The 20,854-nt window shown below is 42.9% G+C and overlaps 1 protein-coding gene across 1 annotated transcript in view; it reads left to right on the top strand.

Moving 5' to 3' along the window:
- Positions 1 to 20,854, top strand: part of EBF2 (EBF transcription factor 2) — a 296,156-nt gene that overhangs the window by 95,236 nt on the left and 180,066 nt on the right. The window lies entirely within an intron of this gene.

Raw genomic sequence — 20,854 nt, 5'->3', positions numbered from 1 at the left:
GCGAACTCTGTGTTTGTGTGTGTGTGTGGGGGGGGGGGGGGGGGGGGACCCCTGAGTAATTGGAAATGAAGGCTTGTGGTGCCATAGTCCAGGATGTACTGTTTCTGATTGAACTGGAAATTGAAAGGATCAGAAAGAAACACCCTTCTCACCAATCACTGAAAAAGACTTGAGTCTTTAAAAATGGATGCCTTCCACATTGTTTGCCTCTTTCCCAATTAACCAAGGTAAACTCGAACAGGCTGTATGATTCCTGATTCTCAGAAACAACAAAGGTGACAACAAGAGTCCCAAAACAATGATGTGGTGCATAATTTTATTGATTGATGTAGATGACTCAACACGAGTCATCTTTCGGCTGTAAGGCCTGCCTCAGGAGTCTACGAAAAATGATAAAAACATATTTATGTATGCAAGCAATAGATAAACAAGTAGTACATGAAAAAAGAAAATATATATATATATGTATACAATAATAAAAAATTGTATATTTGATATAAATATAATATCAAATGAAATAAATAATGAAATAATACTACTCTTAATCACAAAAACCAAGGAAAAAAATCAATACATACCAGTACCAGCAAATGCACAAAGGTTATAATCGTGTAATGCAAAGAAACACACTGCATTACATGACTATAACATTTGTGTATTTGCTGGTACTGGTATGTATTGATTTTTTTTCCTTGGTTTTTGTGATTAAGAATAGTATTATTTCATTTATATTGTATTTATATATTTTTTAATTATGTATTTTTGGATGTTCTACAATTTTTTATTATATATAATGTACTACTTGATTATCTATTGCTTGAATACTTATATGTTTTTATTATTTTTCATAGACTCCTGAGGCAGGCCTTACTGCTGAAACATGGCTTGTGTTGAATCATTTATACCAATCAATTCTGCACCACACCATTTTTTTGGGACTCATGTTGTCACCTTTGCTGTTTGTGTGTTTGTCCTGCTTTGTGCAAAGGTTGTTTTTCCCCCGTTTTTCATTTCTTCAACTCATTCCTGACTCAGCCACTTCAGGCATGAAAATGTAGTCAGACCTTTCTTATGGAAATCAGAACTACAAGTTCCTGTTTGCACTAGCTGAGAATCTGGACAAGATCAGCCTGTGTAGGTTGACTTGTTTGAGGTGTGAAGTCAACTGTCACCACCAGGTAGGAGTTCACAGACCTGTACTGGTGATCCTATCGTCATTTTGGGTTTTCCTGATAGCAATAATAAATATAAATCTGTATAAAATGGACATGCTGAAGAACTGAATGGCTGCAGGATCATTTGGCAGGTTTGGGAAGCTCTGACCTAGGTGGTCTCAAAATGCTTCTGCTGCCAAATCGCAAAACAGCTGGAGAAGATCATGGGTAGGGCTCCTCAGCAGAATAGGAGGCAGCTGCAAGGAGATTATTACCCATGGTCAGGGATAGGTAATTTCCATCCTCAAATTCTACAAGCCAGACTAGTTTTCAGGATATCCACAATGAATATGCATAAGATGTCTCTGTATACACAATGGAGACAGTGCACGCAAATGCATCTCATGTACATTCAGGACCTGACATTTTGGGTGGGCCCAGAGCTAATATGGGTGGGCACTAGGTGTGAGTAGTGTTTCTTGGGATACTCCTTAATAATGCCTTAGAGTGCACTGGATGATGGATTTCTAAGTAAACAGTCTGTGCAACAGCTCTCCTGCATTAACACAAACCACATACCTGGTTCATGGAACACCAACATTTTTAAATATAGTGATTTTATCCCATATCTTAAACTTGACCAAATATGACTGCTATAAGGCAAACATGTCAATGGCACATATCCTTCAAACTTTGCTTTGTAACAAATGCAAATGCCTGATTAAGCTGTATTCATAAAACAGGTAAATTCTGAAACTGACATTCCCAATTAAAAAGCCAGAGAAGTTAGACTCATATAGATCCCCACAAAGAACCTTTTAATCGGTCACAGGCAGAACACAGACCACCCCTTACCAACTGCAGAATAAAAGACAAAAAATTAGAAATCGCAGCGATGCCAAGAACACAGACCACCCCTTACAAATTGCAGAATAAAACACAAAAAATTAGAAATCAGAGAGATGGCAAATTACCCAGTTCCAGGCTTGAGATTTTGTGCAGTCCTGGTTTAAACTTTATAATGTACAATACCACCGTACTCATTTTTTATTCTTATCACAATGACGTTTTAATCATCATTATAACATATACATACATGCATCTAAATCAATCCTGATATCTAAGGAACTCACTCATTCAAGCTTTTCATATCACTATCAAGCCCCCCCGCACCCTATTTCCAATATGTAATCCAGTATATCTAAACAAATGTGATCATATACTGCAATTGCTTCCACTTTAGTCCATTTGGCAAGCTCAGGACAGTTTCTCAAAATCAAAAATAGTCCTTTTAGAATGTCATATCCCCTGTGCTGTTTCGCCTCTGTATAGCAATGGTTTCAAAAAGCAATTTTTCCACAATTTTTCCTCTGTTGTAAAGGGTCAAAGTGGGATAGCTCAATAGCAAAGCACAGCTTGAAGAGAGCTTCCGTAGAATATCACCACGCTCTCAGCAGCTGATTTCACTTTAGCTCCTCAATGCGAGACCGCATTTCGTGTTGCCCTTCATCAGGAGGAGCAACTCCCGAGATCTTCGGGACCAAATGTCCACAGTGGGAACCTCTGCTGACCTGCTTGTCATGTCGGCCCTTCCTTCACTGTGTCCCGCCCTCTGATGTAACTTCCTATTTCTGCGAGGGCGGGACACAGTGAAGGAAGGGCTGACGCGACAAGGCGATTTGCTTGCTTTACAGCTGCAGCAGAGCAGAGCAGACGCGAGGCACTTCACCAAATTTTTTTTTTTAAGGCTGGGAGCTGGGTGGCAGGAGAATCGTCTGTCCGTTGACGGAGGTGGTAAGCAGGTGGGGACTGCGGCACCAGCGGAGCACCCCCCACCTGCTGACACCCAGGGCAGGGCGGGGCAGGGCGGACCGCCCCGCCCTTGGTACGAGAATGTTGGCTGGGTGGGCCTGGAGGGAAAGTGGCTGGGCCTCGGCCCGTCCAGGCCCGCCCGTGGCTACGCCCCTGGGACATATCTTGAAAACTTGGTTTGTGAAACTTGAGGACTTGAATTGGCTACTTCTACTCTAAGTAAAAAAAAAGTTTTAAAAGACTGGCCAAAAGACATAGTAGGAGTGCAGAACATGGCGATTCAGAATCTCCTTCATTTGATCTCTGAGTTGGATTTGCTGGTCTCCAGGTCATCTGGAGCTAGGGATGGGGATACTGCAGAGACAGTGACCACATTCCTTGGGGGGGGAGGAGGAAAGAGGGACTTATGGCCACTTAAACTAAGTGGCTGGCCTAGTGGTGTAAATTCTGACCATGCACCTCCACACTGCAGGGGAGGGGGGTCCCAGTGAAGAAGGGGTCCAGTGACCCCACAATGAGGCAGTGAAGGCAGAGCAAAGCAAACATAATAACTTCTTTTCAAAAAGTTGACCTGCTTCCCTCAACGACAGCATTCACTGTTCTGTTCCAGGGCTATCATTGCAATGATTTTCACTAGGTATACTGTAGGGGAGAACATCCCTTGGTAGGTTCAAATGGAGGCTGATGGTACAAGATTCCAGCTGTGGTTCTGACTGAGCTGGAAGTACATTGGAAGAGGAAGAAACTATTATTTCCTCTTTCTTATTGACTTAACAAAGAGTGAACAGTTAGGGCCATTAATGTCATGCTACATGATTGCCAAAATAATGAGCTGCTTTACATGTATTTACATCTGATGCAGCTCATTGTTTTTAATCTGAATTGTACCTGATTTATTTGCTGTTAAATCCCTAAATAACGCCCATCATCAGCAAATCATGCATATGAATTAGGAAATAACTTGCAGTTTAGTAAGTGGATCACCAAGTGAGTTCCAAGATTTAATGGAGGAACTCAACTTTCCACCCAGCTCTCAGTCTGGCCTTTCTGCTTACCCCAGAAGCAAAATGCAGTTCAGGCCCGAGGATACTGTCTACTTCTCAGGATCAACCATCCCTATTGATAGTGGTGAAGGGCCACGTTTAGCTCCCTATTAATATTTTAGTTGTATTTGTTGTATGTTGTATTATATATTTTAATTAATTTTTGTATACCTCTTTGGGTTGTTCTTCAGTTCAAGGCAGATTAAATAGATATCTACAGATTGTATAGATATGTAAATAAAGAGCCCTTATGGAACCAACACTATAGTTTCAGTCTGATCTTTTTTGGGTAAGAGTCATTCTTCCCTGAAGGATAAGAGACTAATAGCCCTCTGAGTAACCTATTGAATCTGAGCAGAGCTTGACCAATCTTCAGAGGGGTCTAGTCATCTCTAACCAGTGAGTGTTTTATCTTGGGTGGTCTATTACACCATCTGTTCAGCGAAAACTACAGAATCCAGTAACCCAGGTGAAGATTGGAACCCACATACTGCATAAGGGACACAATTATATGTAGGCCAATGATTGCATATTTTTGGTAGGTGCTAAGTCTGTACCTAATGCATCAGTGCAGGCCAGGCAGGACTCATAAAAACATAAGAATAGCCATAGTGGGTCAGACCAATGGTCCATCTAACCTAGTATCCTGCTTCCAACAGTGGCCAATCCAGGTCACAAGTACCTCAAATAGTAGCAACATTCCATGCTACCAATCTCAGTGCAAAACGTGGCTTCCCCATATTTATCTCAATAGCAGACTAAGGACTTTTTCTCCAGAAAATTGTCCAAACCTTTTTTAAAACCAGATATGCTAACCACTATTGCCACATTCTCTGGCAATGAGTTCCAGAGCTTAACTATTCTTTGAGTGAAAAAAATATTTCCTCCTATTTGTTTTAAAAGTATTTCTATGTCACTTCAATGAGTGTCCCCTAGACTTTGTACTTTTTGAAAGAGTAAAAAATAGATTCACGTGTACCCGTTCTACATCATTCAGGATTTTGTAGACCTCAATCATATTCCCCCTTGGCTGTGTCTTTTCCAAGCTGAAAAGCCCTAAACTCTTTAGCTTTTCCTTATATGGGTGACTGGCAGGATATGTTTTCACATCATAAGCACAGGGCAGACACCAGTTATTGCAGTAAGTCTACTGGAGAATTTCACAGCTAGTAATGAGTAGAATTGGCAAGAGAGATACAATTTTTTTCATCCTGGGGAGAGCTCAGGGGCAGTCTCCTCTTGTTCATTCTTTCTGTAGGGTCTGCCAGAGCCAGTGTGAAACAAAAAAATCCCCAGGCTCCAAGCACTGCAGAGTGAAAAATCACCATTCAAGATCCTCCCCATTTTTTGAAAGCTGTTTCTGTCCCTTTTTTTTTTAATAAAAATTCTTTTTATTCCAAATTAACAAATTTCCAAATCCTAACCTTTTATTGGAAATATTGGCTGAATTTCATGAGTCTGACAAGTAGTCCAGTAAATTGTTCATTCATGCAAAGCTGCTTCTAGTAATATTACTATTGACTCATAATATTCAACTGGATTTTGAAAAAGGATCATCAGTGGGAAAGTATGGGAGATGTGTTCATTTCTATGTCTCCTTCTTCCCTTGACTCACATGCATGCACACGCACACGCACACGCACACACATACCCACCCATCATGAGGCTCTTTTACTAAACTGCAGTAAGTTTTGCACTTACCACCAAGGATTTATTTATTTATTGCATTTGTATCCCACATTTTCCCACTTTTTTGCAGGCTCAATGTGGCTTACAATGTATCGTTCTTAGTAGATAATAGATTGGAAGATAACAATTAGTGTTACACAAAGGCCGTGAATGACATAGTAGAAAATTGAACAAGCAGATATAAGAAAAAAAACCAGTTCTGATTATAGGTAAGGTGGAGATGTGTTATATTTACAATTGCTGATCTTTGTGGTATGCCTTGTTGAAGAGGTGGGTCTTCAGAGATTTGCGAAAGTTAGTTCATAAATAGCTTTTAAGTTGTGTGGCAATGCGTTCCATAATTGTGTACTCAGGTAAGAAAAGCTTGACACATGCGTTAGTTTGTATTTTAAACCTTTACAACTGGGGAAGTGAAGATTGAGGAATGTGCGGGATGATCTTTTAGCGTTCCTGGGTGGCAAGTCTACCAGGTCTGACATGTAGGCTGGGGCATCTCCGTGAATGATTTTATGAACTACAGAACATACCTTGAACATGATACGTTCTTTGAGAGGAAGCCAGTGTAACTTTTCCCTTAGGGGTTTAGCACTTTCATGTAACCAGTAGTCCATTTTTTTGGGCAGGGGCAAACATTTCCTCTCCTCCCCTCCCCCCGCTGTGTTAAAAATAATACCTTTGCTGGCAGAGATGCAGAAGCCCCACCAGCCAAAGAGCCGCCCCTCCCACTCATGCTGCTTCAGGAGCGAGAAAGTCGGTGGCATGCCTCGTGAATACTTCCAAGTCCTTCCTCCCCATGGCTATGCCACTGCTTACTGCATACTTAAAGCAAAAAAATAACATACAGTAAGTGTAAAACCTGTGCAGTAAATGTAGGGGATGTGCCCTGCATCTGCACTACATTTACTGCACAACCCAGACAGTTATTGTGTGGCCACTGTGTTACACGCAGTGCCTGATAGTGCGGGTGCTCCCACGCTATCAGGCACTGCATATAATGCTGTGTAGGTCTGCTGACAATAAATAAGAGCCATTGCAGCAGCATAAGTACATAAGTGCATAACTATTGCCACACTGGGACAGACCGAAGGTCCATCAAGCCCAGTATCTTGTTTCCAACAGTGGCAAGATGCCAAAAAATTCAGTACATTTTATGCTGTTTATCCCAGAAATACCAGTGGATTTTCCCCAAGTCAATTTAATAATGGTCTATGGACTTTTCCTTTAGGAAGCCGTCCAGACCTTTTTAAAACCCCGCTAAGCTAACCACCTTTACTACATTCTCTGGCAACGAATTCCAGAGTTTAATTACATGTTGAGTGAAGAAACATTTTCTACAATTAGTTTTAAATTTACTACTTTGTAGCTTCATCGCATGGCCCCTAGTCCTAGTATTTTTGGAAAGAATAAACAAATGATTCACGTCTATCCGTTCCACTCCACTCATTATTTTATAGACCTCTATCATATCTCCCCTCACCCTTCCGCATCTCATGATTTAATTCCTCCGGTCACACCCCCACAGAACCTGATCATACCTCTGAATGCCCCCACCCATAGTGACAGCTCCTAATCTCCCCCACAGAAGGTGTCAGCCTCCAATCCCCCACACACAGCAACAACCCCTACTCATCCCCCACTCACATAATAGCAAGATCCCCTGTTCCTGTCCTTTCAACACACCAAGTCAAAACCCTACCTCTATAGTTCTATCCTCTTCCACCCCGATCCCTCCCAGGTCTTATCTGGGGACTTCTTCAGTTGTTAAGGGGGTCCCAAGTGGAAGTGGTGATTCTGCTGCTGCCTGGATTAGCACCGTCATCCAAAATGGCAGACCTACTGCTAGGGGTCATCCTTTCATATAATGTTGAGGGGCAGGGTTTATTGCAGGGTGTGGGTTTGGTGTGATGGGGGGATTGGTACTTCAAGGGGGGCTGTCAGAGGGGCCAGACTATGTAGGGGATTGGAAGTTGTTGTTATGCATGTATGTATGAGGGGAGGGATCGAGGGTTGTCACCAATATGTGGGGTGGGGGGAGTGGGGTCTGTTGCCTTATATGTGGGGGGAAGGAGATTGGGGGCTATTGCCGTGTGGGGGTGGGAATCAGAGGCTGTTGGGGGAAGCACTACTAAACCTACATTTCCAGTGTGCTGTGTTACCGGACAGTCTTGTGAGTTGGCAGTAAGTTCAGCTGCAGTATCAGCAGTCATGGCAACTGCTGTACAGTGCCAGCCTGTGATCTAGCTGTCACAGCTAGCCAATCCTTCACCCGCCCACATCATGCCATCTTCCATCTCCTCCCATGTTCCGCTAGCGTGGGATTTTTGGTACACAGGACACAATAGCAGGGGCTCACACTACTGTCTACCAGAGTGGTTAGTGGTTAGAGCACCGGTCTTGCAATCCAGAGGTGGCCAGTTTAAATCCCACTGCTGCTCTTTGTGATCTTGGGAAAGTCACTTAACCCTCCATTGCCTCAGGTACAAACTTAGATTGTGAGCCCTCCTGGGACAGAAAAAAATCCAGTGTACCTGAATGTAACTCACCTTGAGCTACTACTGAAAAAGGTGTGAGCAAAATTGAAATAAATAAATATGGTAAAACCTATAGCTTAGTAAAAGAGTCCCTATATAACAACAAAAGGTTAACAAATAATATCTATAAATATAGGCTCTTCCTCCCCCCTCTAGATAACATTTCTTTGTAGCCCATGCTTATTTTTCCTCAAAATTTCTCTCAACTACTTATGAACTCAAACTTCCAGGCATAGGGGTTCTGTTAAACTTTAATATATGGAAGGCCACAGAATTCCATGTATTCAATAGGCAATTTCATGCTTTTGAAAGCCAACATAACAATAATAGTAACAGCATGAGGCATGATACTGTCCCAGTTTCAAAAGAGGAATTACAATATTTGGAAGTAAGTTATTTCCATTGTTGTATTTTTCATTCCAGGTTGTTGCATGGATCGAGCCCTCTGGGTAAGAAGTCAATTGAAGTCTTTCCTCAGCCTCAATATACTGAAAGCCTGAAATTTTAGACAACCGTAATTGCCTCTGCTGTCTGCCCCATCCTCCCCCCCTTGTCCCCTCTAGTGAATGCGTGCCTGTTGTTGTGCCCATGAGCACAGCAGGAAGTTGCCAGTGAGTGGATTTGTGTGAGTTGGCTCAGCAAGGGTTCCTGGTTGAGGGGGTGGGATGGAGGCTTGGAAATAAGCTGCCCTGTGCTCCCTAATCAGATCCCAGTCAGATAAGAGTTCAGATCTGAGAACTGGAGATTTTAATGTGAAGTGAATTAGAGCCCTGAGACTGAAGCCTGTCACCATGCCTCATCTGGAATCACTTAGCAAGGGAGGACCTTCCCTCCATGTGGCAGACTTAGTCCTGTATTGTTTTTGAAAGGAGACACACCGTGAAATCCTCCTAATATCCAAACACCCTGATGAAGGCAAATTCCCTGCAGCCAAATGTAGTCTAGTTTAAAAAAATAACAACACAAAAACTTCCATTAATGACACTGTTAGACAAAGCTTTTACTATTAAGGTCATTTTTTTCAGGACCCTGAGGTTGCCTGAGAAAAGAAACCTTTATATTCCTGAAAGCCTGAATTATTATACACATGTCAAAAAGACATGTTCAGGTAGTTAAATCCACTTGAAGTAATTAGATAATGAGAGATAACTGCATAATCAGAACCCTCTTAATGGTAAAAAAAAAATATGCCTAACATATACTGTATAATGAACTGACAGCAATAATGCTAAAATGTTCTAAATAAGGTGGACATTTTGGTTGGGAATTTGAGTAGGATATTGTTTCTGCCCTCAGATGTCTATCAGTCTTGAAGTAAAGTATAGACTTATGCCCTTTCTCTTCTCACCCCCACTGTCATATGATTTAAGATTTACAACAAATCTTCTTCTGCAATTTACTGATGTAGATGGGTGTTTCATTGTATAGGATTACATAATAATTCATAATTGATTGCAAGAAACTAATTTGTTAACAGGGAAGTTGCTCATTCAGGCCTTTAGGATTGCCAGACAAAGTAGTATGCTCCCAGCCCACTGTGGGATGCAGCCATCTTTGAGTAGCAGAGAAGTCTGGGTAGTTTAGAGAGGAGTAAGAGGAGAATGTGAGGCTGCTCAGAGAGTCCCCTTCTCAGGCCCTTGTCATTGCTGATTATATCCTGATGAGAACAATTGGAGACTGAGCCAGATATATTTGTGGACTCCTGATGTCTTCTATGAAATCATATGTGGACTTTGTTGGGGTCATGAGATGACACCACCTAGGTGTTTCACTCACAATTTTAAAAAGTGACTGGGGAGTACTTCTGATGTACAGGATCAGAGCAAGGAAATTGGATAACATAAGCCAGCCATCAGCCCTGTACCTCCTCCCCCCATTAACCTTTAGACTATTTGGCTTCCCCAACAATCACAATCACCTCAAAATCACCCTCCCAAAATTGTGTGACCAAATAGGCTATTTGAAAACCACCTAAGCTCCTAGTGGTAAAAGTACCTCCTGTTGTTTCTTTGAGTCCTGACCTATTGTTTTGCTTTGATTATAGCTGCTGTTTGGTGCCCTCCCCACCTTCCCCCAAGAAGTTGCTGCCCTAGTCCTGTCTAATGGTTGGGTCAGCCTAATGGTGACTGCCAAGCCTTGCCTAATGATCAGGCTGGTCTAATAGTGACTGTTTAGTCTGGCCTAATGGTTGGATCAGCCTAATGGTGACTGCCAAGCCTTGCCTAATGATCAGGCTGGTCTAATAGTGACTGTTTAGTCTGGCCTAATGGTTGGATCAGCCTAATGGTGACTGCTTAGCCTTGCCTAATGATCAGGCTGATCTAATGGTGACTGCTTAGTCTGGTCTAATGGTTGGGATTGTCTAATAGAGACTGCCTAGTCTTGTGTAATGGTTGGGTTGGCCCTGTTGATGTGGCAATCCATGTAAAACATAGAAAAACCTGTTCCTAGATATTACCATTGTTTTCTTTCTGACAGACCCCAGTCATCTCCATGTCCTTTTCCTAAAACTTAACCCAAAATGTTATGAAAGTTGCTTAAATTGTTGAACAGTAATCCAGCCTCTGGAGTACCAAATAGCACATTTTAGGAAACAGAAAACTTCATGAGCGAGAGAGAGAGAGAGAGAGAGAGAGAGAGAGAGAGAGAGCGCACTGCAGTTTGTCAAACCAGATCTATCAAGGGCCTGTCTGCAGTGTGAAAGAATGTGGAAATGCTTCCTCCTTATATCCAATAATGATTTATTATTCTCATTATTTGGATAGTACATACCAAATGTATGCAGTGCTGCATATAGACACATGAAGTAATTTTATAACTACCAGCATTAGTGAAAATTAACCCAAGGTGCATATTTGTACCTGCTATTTGCCATGCATATATCCTTGACCTTTTATTTCCATGCTTTCAAGAGATGAGATATCCAGATATTCCCTAATCAGATCATCTGACTTTCAGGACTGAAATTCTAACTAGGATTAACCATATTCTGTCAGTTCAGAAAACCCCTATTTGAGGGAACATAGAGGTGAGAGACTTTGTTTCTAGTTAGAAAACAAGCATTGACAGTGGAAAGAGGAGGACCACTGGGGCCAAGGCCCGACCAAAAGTTTGCTCAACACAGCATCAGCAATTAGAGGGCTTGGGATAGGGCCAGAGATTGATTTGTTTGGCCCCTCCAGCCAAAAAAGGTGTTCCACTAACCCTGAAAACAGGTCAAGAAATAACCAGCCTCACAGATCCCATGGATATGGTGGGGCTGTGGAAGTCTTCTCTGAAGACTGTCTTAGAGTTTGGTGACTCTAATCAGACATTGAGATCAATTGCATGGTTTTCATATGAACGATTTCAAAGGGAAAGGAAAGGGAAAAGGGAGGGGATTTGAAATACTACCTTTCTGTGGTTACAATCAAAACAGTTTTACATATAGGTACTTATTTTGTACCTAGGGCAGTGGAGGGTTAAGTAACTTGCCCAGAGTCATAAGGAGCTGCAGTGGGAATTGAACCTAGTCCCTCCGGTTCGTACACTGCTGCACTAACCATTAGGTTATTCAAGCTGAGAGAAAAGTGAGAAAAGCAGAGCAATGGTGGAAAAAAAATCCTTTGCTAAATAATAATCTTTAGTGACTTATCATCTTCTAAGGCTAAATTTAAGGAATAAAAAGTGCACTTTGTTTACCATTAAGATTCAGAATTCTATAAATCATCCCAAAGAATTGTTTACTTTGGTTAAAAAGTTGACAAGTCATTCAGACAAGAATACAGAATTGGATACACCCACTCCTGCCAAGTTAGCTACCTTTTTTTCTGGATAAGGTCAAAGAGTTTTGTCTAACTCTAGTGGTATCATTATTATATATCTTAATGAGGGAGTTTGAAGAGTCACAGGCAGTGGCGTCGCGAGGGCAGCTGACACCTGGGGCGGGTCGCCGCTGCGCACCCCCCCGGGTGCAGCGTGACGCACCCTCCCCCCTCTGTAGCGCAACCCCCCCCCGAGAGAACATACTTGGAAGGCGGTGAGGGGCGGGCGGGAGAGCCAATCCGCTGAGTGCACGCCGCTGGGGGGTGTCGGCGCCTCGCTGGTTCCTTGCTCTCTCTGCCCCAGAACAGGAAGTAACCTGTTCCGGGGCAGAGAGAGCAAGGAACCAGCGAGGCGCCGACACCCCCCAGCGGCGTGCACCCGGGGTGGACCGCCCCCCTTTCCTACGCCACTGGTCACAGGTTAGGATGGGTGAAGCGACACGTGTTTAGTGAGATCTCTGTGGACATCTTGTTTATGACATTGTCACAAGTGATGAACCACGGTTATACTCTTGATTCCTGTCTGATTTTATTAATACATATAGCATCTGATATTATTGGTCCATCAGTTTCTAAAATGGTGAATGTCTTGTCTTCTTGTGAAGTGCCCATAGTAATGAAACAGTTGATAATAATCCTACATCAAAACATCCTTCTTTAAATCCAAAGAATCCGATCAAGTATTGACCCATTTTTCAATTGAAAATGCATTTTACATAGAGTGGAAGAACTTTTGGATGAGCATTATCTGCCATGATAGCGGTAATGACTTGCGCAGTAACTACAAAACGCAGTCCTCACTCATTCCATCTCCGTTCCATGCTCTCCAATTATAATTTTCCACTTTAGGGGGTAATTCTATGGGATAGATGGCCACATAAACCTGGATATTCAGTGATAGTGCCCAGATATCTAGGCACTGGATATTCAGGCATAACAGTGATGGTGGCCAAAAACATGCTGGCTACCACTGGCTGAATAGTTACCCCTTAGATTGTAAGCTCTTTGACACAGGGGGAATGTTATCAACATGGGCTTCCATTAAGATATGTTATTTTGATGTTGAGAAAGTTTCTAAGGTTTTAGGAGTCTACTTGGATACTTCATTGTCTTTTTTGTGGTCAAGTGAGTTTTCTTTAAACTTCATCAGTTGAGAATTGTCCATTTTTTATTGTCACAAAAGCATTTTGTAATCTTGGTCCAGCCATTAATCTTGTCATATTTAGATTATTGTAAAAGTTTAAATTGTTTCTCATCGTCTACTGTATTGTCTCGGATACAAGTTTTATAGAATACTGCAGCCAAATTAAATTTTGGTAAGAAATGAAACTCCTTGTCTTAAGAACTTGTACTGGCTTCCAGTAACTACTTGGGTCTCTTTTAAGTTGGCATGTCTGATTTATAAAATATTTGAAGGTTTTTGTCCAGAGTATTTGGTAAAACTGTTTGCATTTCCATTGCCACCCTCTTCTTCTAGATCAGGAATGTCTCGACTTCTCTATTTTCCATCGTTAGTGGATATCAGATATAAGAAGTCTTTAGAACCATCTTTTCCTTATCAGGCAGTTAAGCTGTGGTGTTCCTTACTTTTTTCTCTTAGAACAATGACAACATATTTAACTTTTCGCAAGAATTTGAAGACTTATCTGTTCCAAAAATATTATTGTTAGTTTCATGTTTTTCATTTCTGTTTATCTTTTAATAGTGTAATCCGCTTTGAACCATAATTTTGGGAGTTGGTTGGTTATAAGAACCATGTCATATCATATCACATTATTCACTAGGCCTCATTGCGTAAAATGGGACCGGTGCTAAAACAGCGCCAGTTAGTGGTAAAATAACACGTCTTAACAGCAGCCCATGTAGATAACTACAGCCCCTGATTGTCCCTGACAGATGTTTTAAACTACCTTGAGCTAAATTGGAAAGACAATCTAGAACTACAAAATTATTATTTGCAAAGAATTTCCAAAGCTGTCTTTCTTAAATCCCAGATGACATTTTAACAAAGAGGAAAAAAAACATTCAGCTTGTAGAGGAAAGGTAGGGAAAATATCTTTATTTTCCAATTTTATGGGATCGTTCTGTGCACTGGTGTCAGGCCTGGTAACAAGGGGGAGAGGGAGGAGTGCAGGCAGGAGCTGACTGTTCTGGATGAACTAGCCGGGTTCCCCCGGGGAGTACTGGTACCCTGACCTCTATGACCTTCAAAGTGCTGAGTGTTGGAAACGGGAAGTCTCCATGGACCACCTTCTATATGCATGTGATTTCAAAAAAAAATGCAGTTGTCAGAGGCCTATGCCACTTCTTTTAAAGGTCACATTGCTTGGTCAACATTACAGTAGATTGTCAACCTTTTTTTAAAAGTTTGGGTTTCATGCCTTACCTACTTTACTTCCTCCCTCCCCTCTCCCTGACTTTTTCTTTTGCATCTACCCTAGAACTACAAGAACGAGTTTATATGAGGGGTCATTTTCACAGCAAAACCTTTGTACCCTTTGACTTGCAGTATAGCTTTAATCATACTCAGAATTCACTTGTGCCTGCTTTATTAAATGTTTGCTTATAAATGACTGTTGGACTATAATTCAGGAAAATGAGTTTTGAGTCAGGTGTCTCTATACATAATAGAAGAAGGGATTTGTCCTGTCTTTACAGGTGGGCCATGCATATGTACATTAGTGAACATATTTACCCTGCCCAGTGCATTTTTTCTATCGAAAAAGGTGCCGGTACTCAAATGCCAGGCCACTATTCAGGGGTGGGGTGATCACTGAGGGACCCATCCCACAATAGCCAGGCCCCCTGCAACCAGTCACAGAATCTATGACAAGGCAGTATTGGTGTGTAGAGCCTGAGCTCTGTCATTAAAACTTGGGGTCCATGGGTCAATTTTAGCAGACAATGGAAAAGGTGCTGGTACTCAGTACCCCAGAGTACCCCCTCAAAAAAAGCCCTGACCCTGCCACACTCGAACTCTAAGTCATGGCTGAAGAAGGTGCAAGTGGCAGAACCTAACCAGCCTTTCGGGGGGGGGGGGGGGGGGCACAGCTGACTAACCCCAGAGTGAAAAATTACAGTAGATATATCTCCAAGTCACTGACAGCACATCATGTGTGGGGATAAGGGCTCCTGTGCTAACCCAATGGTAATCAGGCAATGGTGCACGCTGCCCGGTTACCACTGGGTACACACTGGTGCCACAAAAATATTTTTGTAGTGCCAGATATGATGTGCGCTGGGGGTGGGAACTACCGCTGGGCTGCTGCGGTAGTCCGGCGGTACTCCGCTTTTAGCGAGCGGTAAGCCCGCGTTGAGCTTACCGCTGCTTTGTAAAAGGGGCCCTAAATGATGCTTCTGAATCTTAATCACAGTTGTTCTTTTTTGTATTTATGAATATCTGTACCTGAATTAAGATCCATCCTCATATTCAAATATGTAAGGAGTAGGGGCAGCTGACCACTGGGACAATAGGGTAGTGAACGGGGGCCCATTCTCCTGTAGCCTCTAATCAATTTTTTTTGATAGGTGGTTAGGGGCCTATGATCCTTAATGTCCGGGGGCCCAGATCACTGTCAGTCCACCCCTGGTAGGCAGGGCCGCCGAGAGCCGGGACAGGGCCCGGGACAAGACCGCCCCCGGGCCCCCACACCCGAGATTGCGTCGCGCCCCCCCCCCCCCACCCGAAGTCGCCGGGTCCCCCCTCCACCCGCTGCTGGGCCCTCTCTGAACTAACCTGAAGCACTTTCACCTTCGGAGCAACCAGCAGCAGCAGCGCAGACCTCTCCTTCCTTCCGTGCCCCACCCTCGCGGACGTTACGTCAGGCAAGGGCGGGACACGGAAGGAAGGAGAGGTCTTCCCTGCTGCTGCTGGTTGCTCCGAAGGTGAAAGCGCTTCAGGTTAGTTCCGGGAGCGACGGTGGGCTGGCCAGACTGCAGTGGCGCCGGGCACCCCCCCCCCCCCCCGGAAGCCCAGGCACAGGGACTTTTGTCCCCCCCTCTCGGCGGCCCTGCTGGTAGGTGACCATGAATTACCTAATCAGGAGTCAGAATTCCTTTTGTCTTCTCACTCTGTCACTGAGTATTACTTTAGTCTTTAAAAATATTGCGTTTAATTCCGGGCTAAGAAAGAAAGTAATGATACAGCCTAATACTTCATAAGATCCCACATACATGTGACACATTGTTCACTAAGCTATAAATATGAGTGAGTGATTTGCAAATCCAGCCTACATGTGTATCCAATAATTTTTAGTTGTAAACTACTTTCTTTAGATTTTCCCAGACCGGCAGAGTTCAGGGCAGATAAATCAGGATACACTGTGGCTCAGAGCTAGGCAGTGCTGGAATGGATTCACCATCTCTTGCACAGCAAAGCCTAAAAGACAGAAGAAGGGGGAGGTGAGGGTGAGGAAGAGAGAGAAAGCAGGACAGCAAGAAAGAAGATGAAGAGAGGAAGAGAAATGAAAGTGGGTGAAAGGGACAGAGAAAGAGTCTGGGAGGAAAGAAGCAAGAAAAGAGTGAAGGAGGGGTGAGAGCAAGGGCAGGAGGAGGGTCAGAAGGAGGAGAGAAGAGGGGAGGAGGGAAAGGATGAGAGCAGAAGGGACCTACCTATTTGAGGCTACTTTTAAATCTTAAATAGTCTAATTATGGCCTTATTGATTTCAATATATTTTTCAAAAATTAATCAGAGTCCCTGGAGTGTTTTGTTTGCTGTGTCTTCTTGCCCTGACTAGACTGTAAGCTCCACAGAGCTGGGACTGTCTCTTATTTGTATCTTACAATAAGGATAAAAGCTGGGGAACAAAAGAAACAGACCTTTTGGGGGAATTACAGTTGGGTAGGGACTGGAATGCTCGGTGTCATTGTCTGACATCATTAGCTGTGCTGCTGCTGGAAGATCCTTTCAAAGAATACCAAACCTGCTGAGACCTGAGGCTGGAGAGGAGAAGGTACCTGCCGGGGCCATCTGGAGGAGCTACCTATGTTGCGTGGGGACCGAAATGCTGGACTGTGGTGTCTGATGTCATCAGCTGTGCCACCAGCAGAAGATCCTCAACAGAATGGCATACGGCTGCAGGCTTGGTACTTCCCCCCTTGTATGTATGATACTTGTGCTGGGAACATGGGTAAGCACAAGAGAAAATCTAAGTTTAGGACTTCTAGCTCCCCCAGGGTTATTGGCCCCATTGATAGATATTTTGTGGAAGCTCATCCCTCCTCCCTACTGAGTGGTTCTTCCATCCCAGGAGCTTCTCTGATTTCAGAGTGTTGTCCCACCTTATCTCTTCCTAAATCATTTCTTCATACTGAAATGGTTGGACTGTCTCCAGTGGTATCTTCTGTTAAGACTTTCATTTGAATCAGTTAAGTCTCCACCTATACCTCTGCATATTCCAGTTTCCTGTATGAATGTTTTAAAGTACAGACAATGAGCCTAAGCAAGAGGTTTCTTCACAATGTTTTGGAGAGTGGTCTCTAGAACTGAGGAATGACTCATCTTTGATTCCTCAACTATATACTTTCTCCAAGCAGATGATGGACAAATTTGCAGATTAGTTCCTTTGACACAAGACTGTCATATTATGAGTCTCAGAATGTTAAATATCAGGTAGTTACTTGTTCTTCAATAAAGGGCAGTTAGCACCCGTGCTAATTTAAAGAAACTCCAAGTAATCCAGAAGGCGTTTGACAAAGTACCTCATGAAAGACTCCAGAGGAAATTGGAGAGTCATGGGATAGGAGGTAGTGTTCTATTGTGGATTAAAAACTGGTTAAAAGATAGAAAACAGAGAGTAGGGTTAAATGGTCAGTATTCTCAATGGAGAAGGGTAGTTAGTGGGGTTTCCCAGGTGTCTGTGCTGGGACCGCTGCTTTTTAACATATTTATAAATGACCTAGAGATGGGAGTAACTAGTAAGGTAATTAAATTTGCTGATGACACAAAATTATTCAACATCGTTAAATCGCGGGAGGATTGTGAAAAATTACAAGAGGACCTTACGAGACTGGGAGACTGGGCGTCTAAATGGCAGATGACGTTTAATGTGAGCAAGTGCAATGTGATGCATGTGGGAAAGAGGAACCTGAATTATAGCTATGTCATGCAAGGTTCCACGTTAGGAGTCACAGACCAAGAAAGGGATCTAGGTGTCGTCATTGATGATACGTTGAAACCTTCTGCTCAGTGTGCTTCGGCTAAGAAAGCAAATAGAATGTTAGGTATTATTAGGAAAGAAATGGAAAACAAAAATGAGGATGTTATAATGCCTTTTTATCGCACCATGGTGCGACCGCACCTCGAATATTGTGTTCAATTCTGGTTGCCATATCTCAAAAAAGATAGTGGAATTAGAAAAGGTGCAGAGAAGGGCGACGAAAATGATAAAGGGGATGGCACGACTTCCCTATGAGGAAAGGCTAAAGTGGCTAGGGATCTTCAGCTTGGAGAAAAGGCGGCTGAGGGGAGATATGATAGAGGTCTATAAAATAATGAGTGGAGTGGAGTAGATTTGAAGCGTCTGTTTACGCTTTCCAAAAATACTAGGATTAGGGGGCATGCAATGAAGCTACAATGTAGTATATTTAAAACAAATCGGAGAAGAGTTTTCTTCACTCAACGTGTAACTAAACTCTGGAATTCGTTTCCAGAGAATGTGGTAAAGGCGGTTAGCTTAGCGGAGCTTAAAAAAAGGTTTGGACGGCTTCCTAGAGAAAAAGTCCATAAACATTATTAAATGGACTTGGGGAAAATCCACTATTTCTGGGATAAGCAGTATAGAATGTTTTGTACTTTTTTGGGATCTTGCCAGGTATTTGTGACCTGGATTGGCCACTGTTGGAAACAGGATGCTGGGCTTGATGGACCTTTGGTCCTTCCCAGTATGGCAATACTTATGTACTTATGTAACACCGCTATTAAATTGATCTGTCACTGAAAGACGTACAATCATGTCACTCCCCTTCTACAAAAATTCCATTGGCTTCCCTTAGACCAGCGAATTGTCTATAAACTTTTTATACTTACTTTCATAGCCTTTAGACTCAGTCTGCCTGACTACTTAGCCTCTTTAACTATTCCCTATTCTCCTATCAATAATTTCCACCTGATCCATCCAGGCCCAAAAGTTGCCCAACTCGAATCCACTCATCACTGTGCTTTTTTAATTTGCTGATCCTTTCTCATTGAACTCCCTCCACATTTTGGTCAGGGCTGCGTCACCTTTCAAAAAATTCAAGACTGCAATAAACACTTGGCTTTTTCATCAGGCCTACAATATGAGTTCCTGAGTTTTGGTGCTCTCATTGGGTTATCATTGTTTTCCTTACCCTCCCCCTCCCTTTCCCCTTTGTATCCCTTACTCTTTTGTCCCTATTTGTTTATCTGTTTTATGCTACTCCTATACAGTATGATTGTTGAGTTCCCTTTGCTCATATGGAATGAATGTAGATTATATTTTCTATTTTGCAATGGAGTTCCTTTCCATCCTTTTTGATTTTATTTCATTATTGTACACCACTCAGGTCTCCCAGTTAGTATGAGCAGTATATTAAATGTTAATAAACATAAACATCTTGAAAATAGTAACAGATCAAAAACTTTACGCTTGTTAAATTTTCCCATTTGTCAGCTTTTGTCTGCTGAAATTTTGTTTCAAAGATACTTGGAGGAAGAATTGCTTCTTGATATTGCTGATTCACATTAAGAAATCTCTAATGAATACCGATAGGCAGGGTCAGCTTAAACTATGGACCAGGTGAGGCTCTGGCCCCGGGTGCCAGAGAAAAAGGGCACCAAACACCTGAGCCTGTGATGTCACTGGCCCTATAGGTTAAGCTGGTCCAGAGCTTACCTGGTGGCACTGAGTGTGCAGGAAAAAAAGAAGAGCCGGCAACCCCCTTCCTCTCTCTGTCTCAGGCCACCATCCCCCATCTACCTTTAAAGGCAAGTTTCACCTAACGCTACCTGCATCAACCCCAGTATCTTCCATCTGCCTCACCCTGGCCCCTCCTTTGACATAACTTCCTGTTTCCTCAGGGGCACGGCAGAAGGAAAAGGCAGGGTCTGATGCGAGTAGTGTTAGGTGAAATGCTATTGGTGTTCAGGAGGGGAAAACTGCCTTTAAAGGTAAGCTGGGGGTGGGGAGAAGATGGCCTGGGGGGGCATGCCGATGGGAGAATGCCAAACTAAAATTAGCTCAGGGCACCACAGTCCCTTGAGCCGGCCCTGCTGATGGGGTCCATGGTGAAGTGCAGAGGGTTAGCAGAGTCATTCCTCAGGGAGGAGTGAGAGAAGTTGCTGAGACTGAGTTGCTGAGTTGCTGAGTTGCTGAGACTGAGGAGAGGGGGAAGACTGGAGGGGTTCTTTTTCAGGAGAATGGGGGCAAACCACCCCCCCCAAAGATATGCGGATCCTTGCTGATATTCAGTGCTGGAGTCCACATAGCTAAGCAGATGAAGTTAGGTCCCATATAACCCCTGACTCCTCCTTAGCGCCAACCCCTGTATTGCCCCCGACCGTCCCAATTTTCTGGAGTTGGGTAAAGGCAATATTCAGCAGAATTGCCTGCTGCAGTGCTGCTAAATATCGGGGTTCGGCTTAAATTGCTTGGGATATTGGCCTGACAATTTATTTAAATTAATAAAAGAGCATAATTATTCTGGGTCAAAGAATATATATCTTGATCCTAAGTTATTTATCAAATATTTGCAGGGATGACTCAAGAAAAAAAATGTAGCAGTGAGATATATTTATTTTGAACAGTTTTTTGGTTGTGAAAGAAACTGTAGAAGGAGAGGAATATGGGATATTGGGCAGGTTG

This window comes from Microcaecilia unicolor, chromosome 4 (genome assembly GCF_901765095.1).
Source record: "Microcaecilia unicolor chromosome 4, aMicUni1.1, whole genome shotgun sequence".
NCBI lineage: Eukaryota > Metazoa > Chordata > Amphibia > Gymnophiona > Siphonopidae > Microcaecilia > Microcaecilia unicolor.
Note: the sequence above shows the minus strand (reverse complement) of the source record. Positions and strands in the feature narration are given on the sequence as shown.